Source organism: Thamnophis elegans, chromosome 6, assembly GCF_009769535.1.
Source record: "Thamnophis elegans isolate rThaEle1 chromosome 6, rThaEle1.pri, whole genome shotgun sequence".
Lineage (NCBI taxonomy): Eukaryota > Metazoa > Chordata > Lepidosauria > Squamata > Colubridae > Thamnophis > Thamnophis elegans.
Window position 1 is genome coordinate 69,528,583 of NC_045546.1, and position 13,543 is coordinate 69,542,125.

Below are 13,543 nucleotides of genomic sequence, written 5' to 3' on the forward strand. Positions count from 1 at the left end.
AGTGTTCCTGGTCAAAAGACCAAGAACCAAGAACAAAGGATTAAGAAAGCTTTATACATTTTCACTAAAGGAGAAAGCGGGACAAGGTAAAATAATAAGAAATATCCTCTAATAAACATTTTAGCAATAATTATACAATTTGTTCTATTGGTCTATAGCTGTCCCATTCCTAAGCCTTGGCTAATGAATGCTCCAGGAGTATCTAATAGACATTCATTTGCTGCAGACCATCTCCATTGCTGACTTTTGGCAAAGGTCTGCCAATTGTCTAATCCTTGTTACTTTTATCAACTTTCTAACTATCCATAATTGCTACAAGCTTTACACATGCATATTTCCTGTTGCTAAGCATTCTTTGTTCTTGCCAGACAGACACACACAGACACCCCAATTACAGTCTTCCTGATTTACTTTCAAGTGTGTGCCATGACCTTGCTTTAGCAGCCAGCCCATCACTTTCCCCTTCCATTATTTTAATAAACATTATCTTCATCTTCGGCACCAATCACTCTTCATTTATAGTCCATATTTCTTTTAATTCCCTTTCCATTTTTTCTAAAAGCTCTTTATTTTTTAAAATTCTCAAATCCATTCTCCATCTACTTGCCTGTTTATAATCACAATCTCTTTCCATATCCATACTTACCATTGCATGATCAGATATTTTAATTATTTTTATCTCTGTTCTCATTATTTTAGATAATATTTCTGGTGTTACAAATATATAGTCTATTCTTGTAAATTGTTTATGTCTGCCAGAAAAATATGTATAACTCTTCTGATTACCATGTAGTTTTCTCCAGGCATCTTTCAATCTATTTCTATAAATGAATTTTCTTAAATCTGTATTATTATATTTTTATTTCTGCTTTTGATGGATTGGATTTGTCAATTCCGCTCTCCATAACCATATTATAATCACCTGCCATTATCAGGTAATCTTTTTGGACTTCTTCTATTTCTTTATATACCCTATTATAAAAATCTCTTTGATTTGTATTAGGTGCATACAAGTTTGCTCTTGTCCATAAATCAATCCTTGAATTATAAGAAATCTTCCCAAAACATCCCTTTTTATAGTCTTTATCATAAATTCACATCTTGTAGCAACAAGGATTGCTACCCCTCTTGCTTTTCTTATTCATGTGTGCTAAAAAATGAAAACAATTTCTTTATAAATGTTAATATATATGTAATAGGAGAATAAAAGCAGGCAATTTCCAGAATACATTTTATGTCCGTCCCCCTCCAATATTAGGAATTCAAAATCAAAGCCCTTTTGAACAGTTTCCAGCTCTTCTTCTCACAAATGATTGCCTGAAAGTCGAAAAAGCAGCTTAGAAGAATCCAGATATTTTCTGTTTCGTGAATTTTCTCTTACTTTACATCTAGCTGTGATAATACAGGAAGAATAAGATTCCCAAAGGCAAAGTCTTGTGTTATAAAGTATAACTGAAGAATGTGGATGAGCGGGCTTTAAAGCAGCCTTCTGCTGCGCTGCTATGTGCTGCTGCTCAGCATGGTTCTTAAAATCCTTGTCAAGGGGTATCTAGCAAAAGAAATGTTGGCTCCAGGATGATTACTGGAAGACTAGTTTTGCATCAGCAGTTTTCTCTTTGTTGCAGCAGATTGAGGTTTGTAATCTACTTATGAAAGACCAGGACTTGAGACCACGAAGGTGAGATAAACAGGTTTATTTGATGCATCGAGTTCAGCGTGTTCACACACCAAAATCTGAACTGCCTGGGCTCTGCCCAGGATGCTACTTTTATGCCGTGTTCCAAACTGTGCATTCTCAAGGCGTTTCCATACACGAGACAAACATGACATTTCAAAAAGGGGAAGTTCATTTGGAATGTTACAGAGAAGTACATAGGAAAAATACAAGAAAGAGAAGTTCCTATAATGTCTTAAAAACTGTTGTCAGCAGTTTTTACCTCTGTTCTATCTCTCACCCATGCCTGGCTTCCTGTGCCCCTCCTTTACAGGGTCTTGCCACACTGTTCAGCCCTATTTTTAATACTTATGAGGAAGTTGGAGAGAAAGTTCACTCCAGCTAAAAGTCAACTTTGGAATTCCAGGGCACTAGAATGAAAAGCCAAGCTAATATGAATTTATAAGGTCCATTCTAGTAAGACCACCTAACCTGGCCAGCCACTGGTGGGTTTACTTGTGCACCCCCTCCTGCATCATCTTCTCCTTGTCTGACTCAGCCGAGATTGCAACCCTGTTTTTATTCTGAAAGCCTTGTCCAGGTGGGTTTGATTTGATGTCATCTTCCTTGTTTCCCCCTTAAATTTCTGAAAAGCAGCTGCAATTTGTATTTACACCAAGATCATTTATGCTGCTGGGCCATTGTCCACTTCTCACTTGTTGTAGATTCCCTGGCCTGCTTTCTATTATCAATTAAAGCTTCCTATATTTCAGAAATAGCATATTGTCTTGAAATAAAATATGCTGTTATTTGTTGAAATAGTTTACACAAAAAAATGTCCAGTTTTCTCACTTGACCAAAATTTTATCTTCCATTTTTGGTACCCATTTCATCTCCTGAAAGAGCAGAATAGATTCTTTAAAAAGCTATGTCTTCATGCCCCCATGTCAATAATAGAAATGTAACATTATGTTCAGAAACCTTTAGGCTTCAATGTACACATGTGGAACACATTATTGGTTCCAATTTAAAAAGTGCCAAGTATGTTTAAAAACATTCTTCAAATCACGTTACTCTCGACCTCTTCTCTACTCATCTGCTCTGTTCATGTTTCACTCAGTTGGAAAAAAAAATAGCAGAGAGATTTTTATTTCTATCTAAAGGAATTTTGTCTTTTAATTATTCTTCTCAACAATGCAAGCCTTACCATTGGAATTCCTATATGTTCACTTTAGCTTCACTAACCTAACTTTTTGTCATGTGCTGGCGAAATCAGGAGACTCAGTCACTTCAAATGAGTGTAAAGATTTATTGCAAGCTTAAGATCTCTACAAGAATCTGAGTTACTAGCAGCCAAGGGAAATGAGCAGAAATTGAGAAGGCATTCAAGGTGGGCTGGATTTAGTTCTCTTGTAGGCGTGAAGGGACTCATGACTGATGATGTGTTTGACCCCTCCCTTAAACTCAACCAGGTTATCTCTTACAATTTCATACCTGCTATATTGAATTAACATTAAAATTAACATGAAATAACATTAGATTTCTATGAACAACTTCATTTTTAGTTTACTTTATTATACTCTTTATTTATTGTATTTGATCCTCATAATGAGGAATATTACTTGATGTGATAACTCAGCAGTTAAAGATGCTGGGCTTGTCAGCTGGAAAGTCGACAGCCCAGGTTCAAGACCCCAGCGGCGCATGATGGCATGAGCTCTCGTTCTTGCCCCAGCTCCTGTCCACCTAGTAGTTCAAAATCATGCAAATGCAAGTAAATAGCTATCACTTCAGTGGGAAGGTAACTGTGTTCTGTGCACCTCGGAGTGTAGTCATGCTGGCTACATGACCATGGAAAGCATCTTCAAACAATGCTGGCTTTCTCAACGAAGAAACAGAAATGAGCATTGCCTCCCAGAGTCACACATCACTGGACAGGGGGAACCTTTACCTTCACCTTTATTAATAATATTAGTTTTACTGTGCATTTTTTACAATTTGATTCACATGTCAAATATTGCTGTTTTTATTTTATACTTTACTGTTTACATTTTAATTCTACTCTGTGGCTGTTTTTATTGTAAAACTTCATGAGTCCATACAATATCCATACAAGAGGAATAAAGAAATACCATATTTTTTGCACTATAAGACGCACCAGACCATAAGATGCACATTAGCTTTAGAGAAGGAAAACAAGGAGAAAAAATCTGCCTCTGCCTCCCAGCAGCCATCCGGTATTCATCTGGCTAGCATCTTTGCAGCAAACAGCCTGGTCAGCTTTGGCGCATTATCGCAACCCCAGCATGTGGCTCATCAGGACTCCACTCCATTGCACCCACCACTGGTCAACTGAACTGAGCCGCTGCCACTGCCGGGGAACCCTGCAACCTTTGCCAATTGGCGGTTGGATCGGCCTCCCGGAATACCACCAATCAGCTGTTCTAGGCAGCAGTGGCTCCTGCTGCCTCCTATTGCCGCCACCACCTATCACTGCTGATCACTGCCATTGTTGTTCGCTGTTCACTGATTGTCACTGATCACTGCAGCCACTGGCGTTCACCATTGCTGCCTATCGCCACCAATGCCATTCGGCGGCAGTGAATGGCAGCGGTGAACAGCAGTGGAGGCACGTTGCAGCAGCAATACCCACCATCTAGAACAGTTGATCTACGGTATTCCGGGAGGCCAATCCAACCACCAATGAACTGCTCAGCAGCGACAGCTCCAGCATTTCTTGGTGGCAGTGAATGGCGACAGCAGTGACAGGCAGCGGCAGTGACAGGCGGCGGCAGTGACAACGGTGGTGGCGACAGGTGGCAGCTGTGACATCAATCCCCCCTCCCTCCCACTGCAATATTCACTCTATAAGAAAAGCAGGCATTGCCACCCATGTTTTTGGGGGGAGTGCATCTTATAATGCGAAAAGTACGATTAGTAGTGTGGCCCAGGCCTAATGTGCACTGAGATATTCCTACAGAATTGTAATTTGTAATATGACAGTATAACAGTAGTCTCATTTGGAGTAGCACATAAACTGGCTTTAATTTTAATTGAATGTACATTCAATTGGTGTATTATCTTTCTCATATTCCTGGGTTAGGAGGAGGACACCAGATGGCACAATTCCCTACAAGATAGGTGGTAGCTGCAGTAATTAACAAGCAAAAGAGCTAGGCATGTAGGCCAGAGAGTTTGGGGAGAATTGGCTTGGGACCTCAAATATGCTTTGCTGCTAGAGTAGACTTCATTCATTCATTCATTCATTCATTCATTCATTCATTGTTGCAAAGTCCATAGATTATCAAGTTCAACATTGGGCCAATATTTATACAGGTAGTCCTAGACTTACAACAACAATTGAGCCCAAAATGTAAGTTGCTAAGCAAGACATTTGTTAAGGGAGTTTTGCCCCATTTTATGACCTTTTTGCCAAAGTTGTTAAATGAATCACTGCAGTTAGATTAGTTGCATGGTTGTAAAGTGAATCTGGTTTCCTCATTGACTTTGCTTGTCAGAAGATCCCAAAAGGTGATCACGTGACTCTCAGACACTGCAAACATCATAACTGTCAGCTGCCAAACATTCAATTTTGATCATGTGATCATGGCAATGCTGCAATGTTCATAAGTACAAAATGTCTTTGTAACTTTGAACAATCACTAAATGAACCTTTGAAGACTACCTGTATATGAATATATATGAAAGTTTGGTTTGATGCGTTATTCATTTCAATATATATGACCACTTATCTTACACAAGCAACTCTGAGCAGCAAACAGAAGTAAGAACATTGATATTACAATAAAAAATAGCAATGCACAACTAAAGCAGAATGTCAGCCACAAATAACCATCCGCAATAAATATAATCGCAAACAATCACAATATAATTAGAAGCTCTCCAATTTCCCAACTTGGGCAATTGGAGAGCTTCTAATTATATTGTGATTGTTGGGATGCTTGGGATAATAGGGCCTTCTGAAAAACCAATCTAATTTCCGGGAAAAATAGGCAAAGCAAAAGAAAAAGTATGACTTCCTGGAGCATGCACTTCTTCCCAGACCTGATGGGACAGGTATGGACAAGTGACAGTCAGAGAAAGGCAAACTCCCCAGTTACTTTTTGTATTGAAAAATGTTTTGGAAAAGTCTAAACTTCCATTATAAAAATATAGCCAAAATATCTTGGCAGTTTGCAAGGACTCGTTGGAAGAAATGTCCTTCACAGTTCAATTCCAAGTGGGGGAAAAGACACTGGATTCATGGAAGTTGCCTCCATAGATTACAGAATCATCTGTGCAGGGCTAAAAGACATGAGAACAAGGCCCCTTCCCCACTTCGCTGTAATTTTACCAGGAAGGCATTGTAAAAGGATTAGATATTGTGGGTGGGGTACATAGCTTGCAGGCAGAGTTTGAGAAAAAACTGGTCATTAGGTGAGAGAACTGGTTGTTAAAACCCTTTTGACATATTTCTCTCCCTCCCTCCCTCCCCCTTCCCCTCTCTCTCTGTATCTCTCACAGGCCCAGCACCAACAAGGGCTGGAAGAAGCTCCAGCAAGACTGAGGTGCTGGAGAATCAGCCCCATGATGGGATCACCCAACAGGGAGCCACAGCAGAGGGCCCAAAGAGTCACATGTGACCAGACGTCCCGCATTTGGTGGGACAGGCATGCCTTCTCATAATTTTTCCCGCATCCCGGGCCATTCCCAAAAGATCCTGCTTAATTTTGGCACCTTGTTCGACTCGCTCCCCCGCCCATCCACTGCCGCTCGCATGGGCGGGGTAGCGTAGCGAGTGAGCGGGCAGATGGGTGGGGGAGCGAGCTCGCCTTTCCAGCCCCACTTCTGGAGAAGCCGTGGGAAAGCCTCCGTGAAAAGAGCCACCTGGGGCCGCCGCTTCTTCTCCGAACTCAGAGTAAGTGACGGGCGGGGCGAGTGAGCGGGCGGATGGTGGTGGGATCGCCGCCCGCTGCACTGCAGCTGACTCGCCCCGGGCCGGGCGGGCTGGGAGGCTTTGGGCATCCGGGCGGGAAGAGCGCGGAGGAAGGCAGAGCGGCGCTCGACGCGACTCTGCTACTTCTGCTGGAGGAGCCCCTAGATAGGGAAGGCGGGTGGCGGGGCGGAGCAAGGGAGCACAAGCGGCGGATCCCGGGCTCATATGCAGACGGAGCTCTCCAGGCTTGAGAGACCGCCTGCTGCCAATTACCTCCCACAGACCCATTAGATCTCACAGGGTTGGCCTCCTCCGGGTGCCATCTACCAGCCAATGCCACCTGGCTATTACCTGGGGGAGGGCCTTCTCTGTGGCAACTCCGGCCCTCTGGAATGAACTCCCCGCAGGGATTCGGACCCTCACCTCTCTCCAGGCCTTCCGAAAAGCCGTCAAAACCTGGCTTTGCCGGCAGGCCTGGGGGTGATGAGTTCCCTCCCCTCTCGACATGTATGGTTGTGCGACTGTTGTCTACTTTTATTATTTGTATTTTGTCTTTTATGTTCCCCCTTTTTCCCCCTTGAATTGTTCGCCGCCCTGAGTCCTCCCGGAGAAGGGCGGCATACAAATAATAAAATACAAATACAATACAATACATATATACATACAGGCACAGGAGTGCTGGAAAAGTGCTCCGCTCATGCACCCACCGGGACGGAGCATGCTCGCTCGCTCGCTCCAGCCCTGCCTGCTGGCACGCTAAAGTGCCAGCATGACTTTGAAGGGCTGGCTTGCCTTCCACGTCGGCCCGCGCGGAAGGCAAGCCAGCCCTTCAAAGTCATGCCGGCAGTTTAGAACTCGGCCGCCATTCAGCGAAACATGTTTCGCTGAATGGCAGCCGAGGGGCATGCTAAAGTGCCGGCATGACTTTGAAGGGCTGGCTTGCCTTCCACAGGACGGCGCCGGGGAGGAGAGGAACTGCTCGGGTCCCGCCGCTCATGGTACGGGCGAGGGTTGGCCGGCTGGGAGTGGGGGTGGCTGCTGCCGAGGCCTCCAGCCTTGCAATCCTGGGCGGAGAAGGTGAAGGTTCGCTCCGGAGTTGCGGAAGAGTGTTGCTGCACCGGGAGGCCTCCGCCATGGGGATCCCCCGCTCCACCCATTCGGATTATCCCCAAACCCAAAGGAGCCTGGGCACAGGGGTGCAGGCCAGGGAAGATGGGGTTTGGGGGCTCAGAGGAGGAAGGGGTGATCTCCCCCTCCATTCGTCTGTCCTGCTGCAGAGCTCCTCCCGGGGGAGGAGGAGGAGGCGAGTGCGCTGATCCCCATTTGCAAGACCAACCCTCCACCTTCTTGTCCCATTGGGAAGGGGGTGGGTGGGAGACAAGAAGGGGGCAGGCTGGCCTCGTTGCTTGCATTTCCCTTATTCCCCCCCTCCCAATATAGGTGCAGAGAAAGAGCCAGGCTTCAGAAAGGAAAGGATATTTTTAATAATTTTCTTTGTCTGAATATGATTTCCCATTGAGGAAAAGGGGAGTTTTAATTCCCCACCAGTAAAAAAAAACGTTTAGTCTTTGAAGGGCCCTTGTGTGACATCTGCCTAGGATCCCACCTCACACACCTCCTCTTTCAGAAAGAGCTTGGTGCACCTAGGATCCCACCTCACACACCTCCTCTTTCAGAAAGAGCTTGGTGTACCTAGGATCCCCCACCTCACACACCTCCTCTTTCAGAAAGAGCTTGGTGCACCTAGGATCCCACCTCACACACCTCCTCTTTCAGAAAGAGCTTGGTGCACCTAGGATCCCCCACCTCACACACCTCCTCTTTCAGAAAGAGCTTGGTGCACCTAGGATCCCACCTCACACACCTCCTCTTTCAGAAAGAGTTTGGTGCACCTAGGATCCCCCACCTCACACACCTCCTCTTTCAGAAAGAGCTTGGTGCACCTAGGATCCCACCTCACAAACCTCCTCTTTCAGAAAGAGCTTGGTGCACCTAGGATCCCACCTCACACACCTCCTCTTTCAGAAAGAGCTTGGTGCACCTAGGATCCCACCTCACACACCTCCTCTTTCAGAAAGAGCTTGGTGCACCTAGGATCCGACCTCACACACCTCCTCTTTCAGAAAGAGCTTGGTGCACCTAGGATCCCCCACCTCACACACCTCCTCTTTCAGAAAGAGCTTGGTGCACCTAGGATCCCTCACCTCACACACCTCCTCCCAGCTTGGGAGATGGTGGGATCTCCTGCTTTCTGAGCTTGGTGCAGCAAGGATCCCACTATTCTACTATTTTATTTTTCTTTATGTACACTGAGAGCATATTTACCAAAGACAAATTCCTTGTGTGTCCAATCACACTTGGCTAATAAACTATTCTATTCTACTTTACTCTACTCTACTCATTTCTATTTCAATTCTAACAAGGAGTTTAGCTTCTCTCTCTTGAAAACATAAGCTAGCATAAGGCATTATAATGCAAGCTAGCCTTAACTTTCAAACAGTTCATTTAGTGACCAAAGTTACAATGGCAATGAAAAAAGTGACTGATGACCATTTTTCACACTTAGCGACCATTTTCACACTTAGCGACCGTTGCAGTATCCTCATGGTCACGTGATCAAAATTTTGATGTTTGGCAACAGATTCGTATTCATGATGGTTTCAGTGTCCTGGGGTCATGTAATCGCCTTTTGTGACCTTTTGACAAAATATAAAATTTTTAATCAAGGCCCCCCCCCCCCCCGGTCAATGGTGTCCCTCTTTACCAATCTGAAAATCTGGTCACCTTACGCATGTGGCTCCGGAGCCACAGGTTGCAGACACCCAACTTAGACACACACACACAAACAGGCAGGAAAAAAGAGAGGAAAACAGAACTCTGAGGTTTACACACACACTGGTCGATCACAATATTAATCTCAGCTAAATTAGGGAGAGCACAAATCTTAACAAGCATACCACATGGTTCCATAGAAAACAGAGAAAGTGACAAACAAACAAGAAAAAAACAAAAAAACCAACATTTCCCCTTTACTTTTAAGTACCTTTATTTAGCCAAATTGGTTTTCCTGTGTCATCCCTCAGAAAAGCCCATTTCCTACATGTTTTTCCCCTCTCTCTTCTTTTTCATACCAGCTAGGACTGGCATCTGCTGTCTGCCCCAAGCCTCAATCAAATTTCCAAGGGAGGTTCCTATCAAGACCCTTGAGCTACAGCTTCCCATGTTCCCTCTCCGATGTGGGGCTCACTTCGACTTAGCCAGGTCACCAAGCTATCAGTTTTGCAGACTGGAAAAATGTCTGGGGGAGACTCTGGTTCCCTTACACAGTATGTGGACTCTCCTCAAAGGGAAACTCAAGCCAAGTTTTCAGACTGGGGAAACAGGACCATGCGGGAGGACTTGCTACCCCCTGGCAGACAAGTACTGGCCCTCCTACCTCAAGTCACAGTTTTCAGACTGGGAATAGAGACCATCTAGGAGGACTTGCTGCCCTCAGCAGACAAGTACTGGCCCTCCTACAAGTTTCCTAAAGTTCAGGGCTTTGCTTAGTGACTTCCCAGCTGGTTGCTCAAGTTTAACTGTCAACCTCATCATCCATGATGTCCAAGGCTGCCACTCAGGTGTGCTGGGTTACAACCATCATTCCAGTGACTGTTGGATCCCCAGGATGCTGGAGCCTCGTGGGAGCCTTGCTGCCTGTCTCCACACTCGGCTCGGCATCAGAGCTTCAGGGCGGCTTCCGCAAGCCACCAAACAGTTGAGATGGCAGCCGCCATTATCGGCAAGCCAGGAAACATGACGCAATGTAATCAAGGCTTACAGAGGCAGCGATCATCAGTGATGTTCCATGGGGACATGTCTAACTGCTGGAATGGAGCTTATCTTTAATAGATGGAGGAACAGGCCAATGCGGAAGGGATTGCTTGGGAAGTCTTTGACTGTATGCATTCCAATAGGACACTGGTGAAGGGCTCAGGGGGAGGGAAAGCGGAAATGTGGGAGGGATTGGTCACTGGGTGCTACATAAGGCTCAAGAGATTGGCTTATAAGGTGGAGGAGAGCATGGAGCTGCAGCTCCAACAATTATTCCATTTTCACAAGAATTTGATGGTCAGTTAGTACCGGTGTGATAAAGAAGCATTTAAACCAAGATTGGTGTTTGGGGTTTTTTATTCTTTCATCGGAACCTTGACATTAACTCTGTCATTCTTTTTTTTTTCATTCCATTTTCACACACTCTTTCCTTTCCCTAACAGAAGGTCCTATGCTCTGGCCTGACCCCTATACTTTCCAGGCTCTCTTGGTAAAACACATAGAGGAAGCAAGATCCAGCTGTGATTGGGAGAATCGTCTTCTCACTCACATACACAGGCATACGCACATTTCCCATGCTTTTCCATGCTTTAAAATTAAATTTTAGAAGTACTCACCTTCTTTCCAAGCAGTCTTTGAGCTCAACACTCAAAACACCTTTAAAACCAAATTCCAAATGGACAAAGTCCAGGAAAACTTACCCACAGACTCAATGGGTCTGCTGCCAGCAAGGGAACCTTACCTGGGCCAGGTCCATTGGTTAAGTTAGTGTGGAGTCCCATCTGGGGTGCCAAATTGTTGGAAGAAATGTCCTTCTGGGTCCAGTTCCAAGTGGGGAAAAAGTCACTGGATTCATGGAAGTTGCTTGGAAAGAAGGTTTATGGATGGTGGACAGGACCACATGGTTTGCGGTTCTGGGGGGAAAGGGGGGTCACATGCCTTGAAGATCTTGAAAAAAAGGGAAGAGATGATGAGAGAGACTGAGTTTTATTTCCTCTCTTGGGCCCTGCCTTGGAGTTTCCTGTTCCTATCCAAGAAATGTATCCCATTGGCTGTCATACTTCCAGGGGGTGGGGGTCTTAGCTAAATTTGTAGGCTGTCTGTGTCCCAGGCTTGGTTGTGCCATGTGGTGAGTTCTGTTGCAAGATGAGTAGAGGGCTAATCCTACCTTTGTTGGATCTTGGATAAGGGTATTTGCCTATGAATCTCTTTATCTCTTAAGTGTGGACATCTGCTGTAGGCTATTGAGGAGAGTGGCGGCTATTAAGAGTGAGTCTTCTTCCTGCCTAAAAAAATGTTTCTCCATTTCTCATCCAGGAAAAAATAATATTCTGCCTTTTTAATATTTCCTAGAATATCTCATTTTCCTAGGAAAGGGGTGGGGCTAACTTCCTACAGACTTTTGAATAATGGATTAGAACCTAATTTTCATCCCTGTATATGTATTTGAAAGGGCCCAGCATTGGTGATTTGGGCCTCTTCCACAGTAGTTCCACTTGGAGTTGATAGTGAAATTATTGACAATATATTTTGTGAAGAGAAATAAAGTTTAATTATATTAATTTTGTGTTGAACTATATACTGAGAACTTGAAATGCAACTGTTTAAGACAGTGGTTCCCAAACTTGGCAACTTTAAGACTTGTGGACTTCAACTCCCAGAATTCTGGGAGTTGAAGTCCACAAGTCTTAAAGTTGCCAAGCTTGGGAACCACTGGTTTAAGATATCCAATATTTTGGATTTATTGAGCCTGCAACATACTCCAGAAGACAGTTGTGTTATTGAAAAGAAATTGTTACTCTGAACTTAAAATTCCATATTGAAGATATGTTTTCAGTTTCAGCTTTTTAATTTTTATGTTTACCAATAAAATGAAAAAAAACTGATTAATATAATTCTGTATAATTTCTGTTTAAGTATTATTTTAAAATTTCCATGTTATGCATCTATTTTTTCCACTTGAGATTATTAAAGAACAATTTATTACTATAAAGCAAACATGCATTGCATGTATTATTCAAAAAGCAGTCAATTATAATTCAAATGCAATCAATTTTTATTTCTGTGATTCTGGCAGACTGTTTCCATGCATATAGGTCAAAGACTGTTTTTAAGGGGGAAAAAAATATTCACACGGAAACACATAAATACACACAAATTATCTTAAACAAATGTGCCCAATGGACTTGTTTGCAAATAACTTCTTGCTGAAGCTAATCTTGTGAAAAATGAGGATAGAATTGCTAATATTTAAATCTGGAATGCCTATGAAAAGAACAAATTGATAATGTAGTATAATGAAGATCTGTTGTGTTAAGTTCTAATTCTATCAGCATTTCTCCCATTATATATCCTAAATCAAGTTTTACAATAGGTTGGAAACTCGTGATTTTATTTTATTTTTGTCCATAGGGCAAAATTGTGCATATATGCAAATACTGATAATGTGATCTGACCGAACCATTTTTATAGCCATTTCATTTCTCTTTGGTGTTCATCAGCAAGACTGTAGTATAGCTGCAATGGTGGTGAATGCATATAATGTGTCCCAAAATTTTCCTACTCATCTTGCCCAGCCCCAGAACAGTAGGCTAGAATTTATTCCCAATATTAGAGCACTAGAATAGATTTAATTTTTATTCTCCTTTCAGCTCTCCTTTGTGTCTAGTAGAAATAGTGGCTTTGTATTCAAAACACTTTAAAATTAGTTGAAGGGAGAAGTAAAGCAATAACAATTTGACCGTAGATTGATCCAAAATAAAACATCCATTCAATAGAATGTAACAGTCTCATAGAATTGCTACTCAGAAGATAGCCGAAATTGCTTAGCAGAGTCTGGTACGATATCAAAAACATTCATTCTCCTTGGAGGATTCCTCCTCTCCCCCTCCATAATATCTCTTTAGGGACAGTAGTACTGACTCCTTGCCAACTTCATTCCATTTGAAAACACTTATTGGAAATGCATAATGGATTCAAAATAAAGCATAACATATATTATTACTTGTGGAATTCTTTGTTCTGCACTTCAACTTGGAAGTGTGTGCATTTAGCATGGGGCTCTGTAGGAGTTTGCAGCTTTTCTCAGAACGATAAAGCAACACCATAGGGTTGCACTGAAAACTCCACCCCTGTTGTAC

General features: G+C 43.3%; 1 pseudogene; it reads right to left on the reverse strand.

The window, feature by feature from the left end:
- Nucleotides 1-1,377: 1,377 nt before the first annotated feature.
- On the reverse strand, nucleotides 1,378-11,185 carry LOC116510792 (annotated as a pseudogene).
- Nucleotides 11,186-13,543: the final 2,358 nt, after the last annotated feature.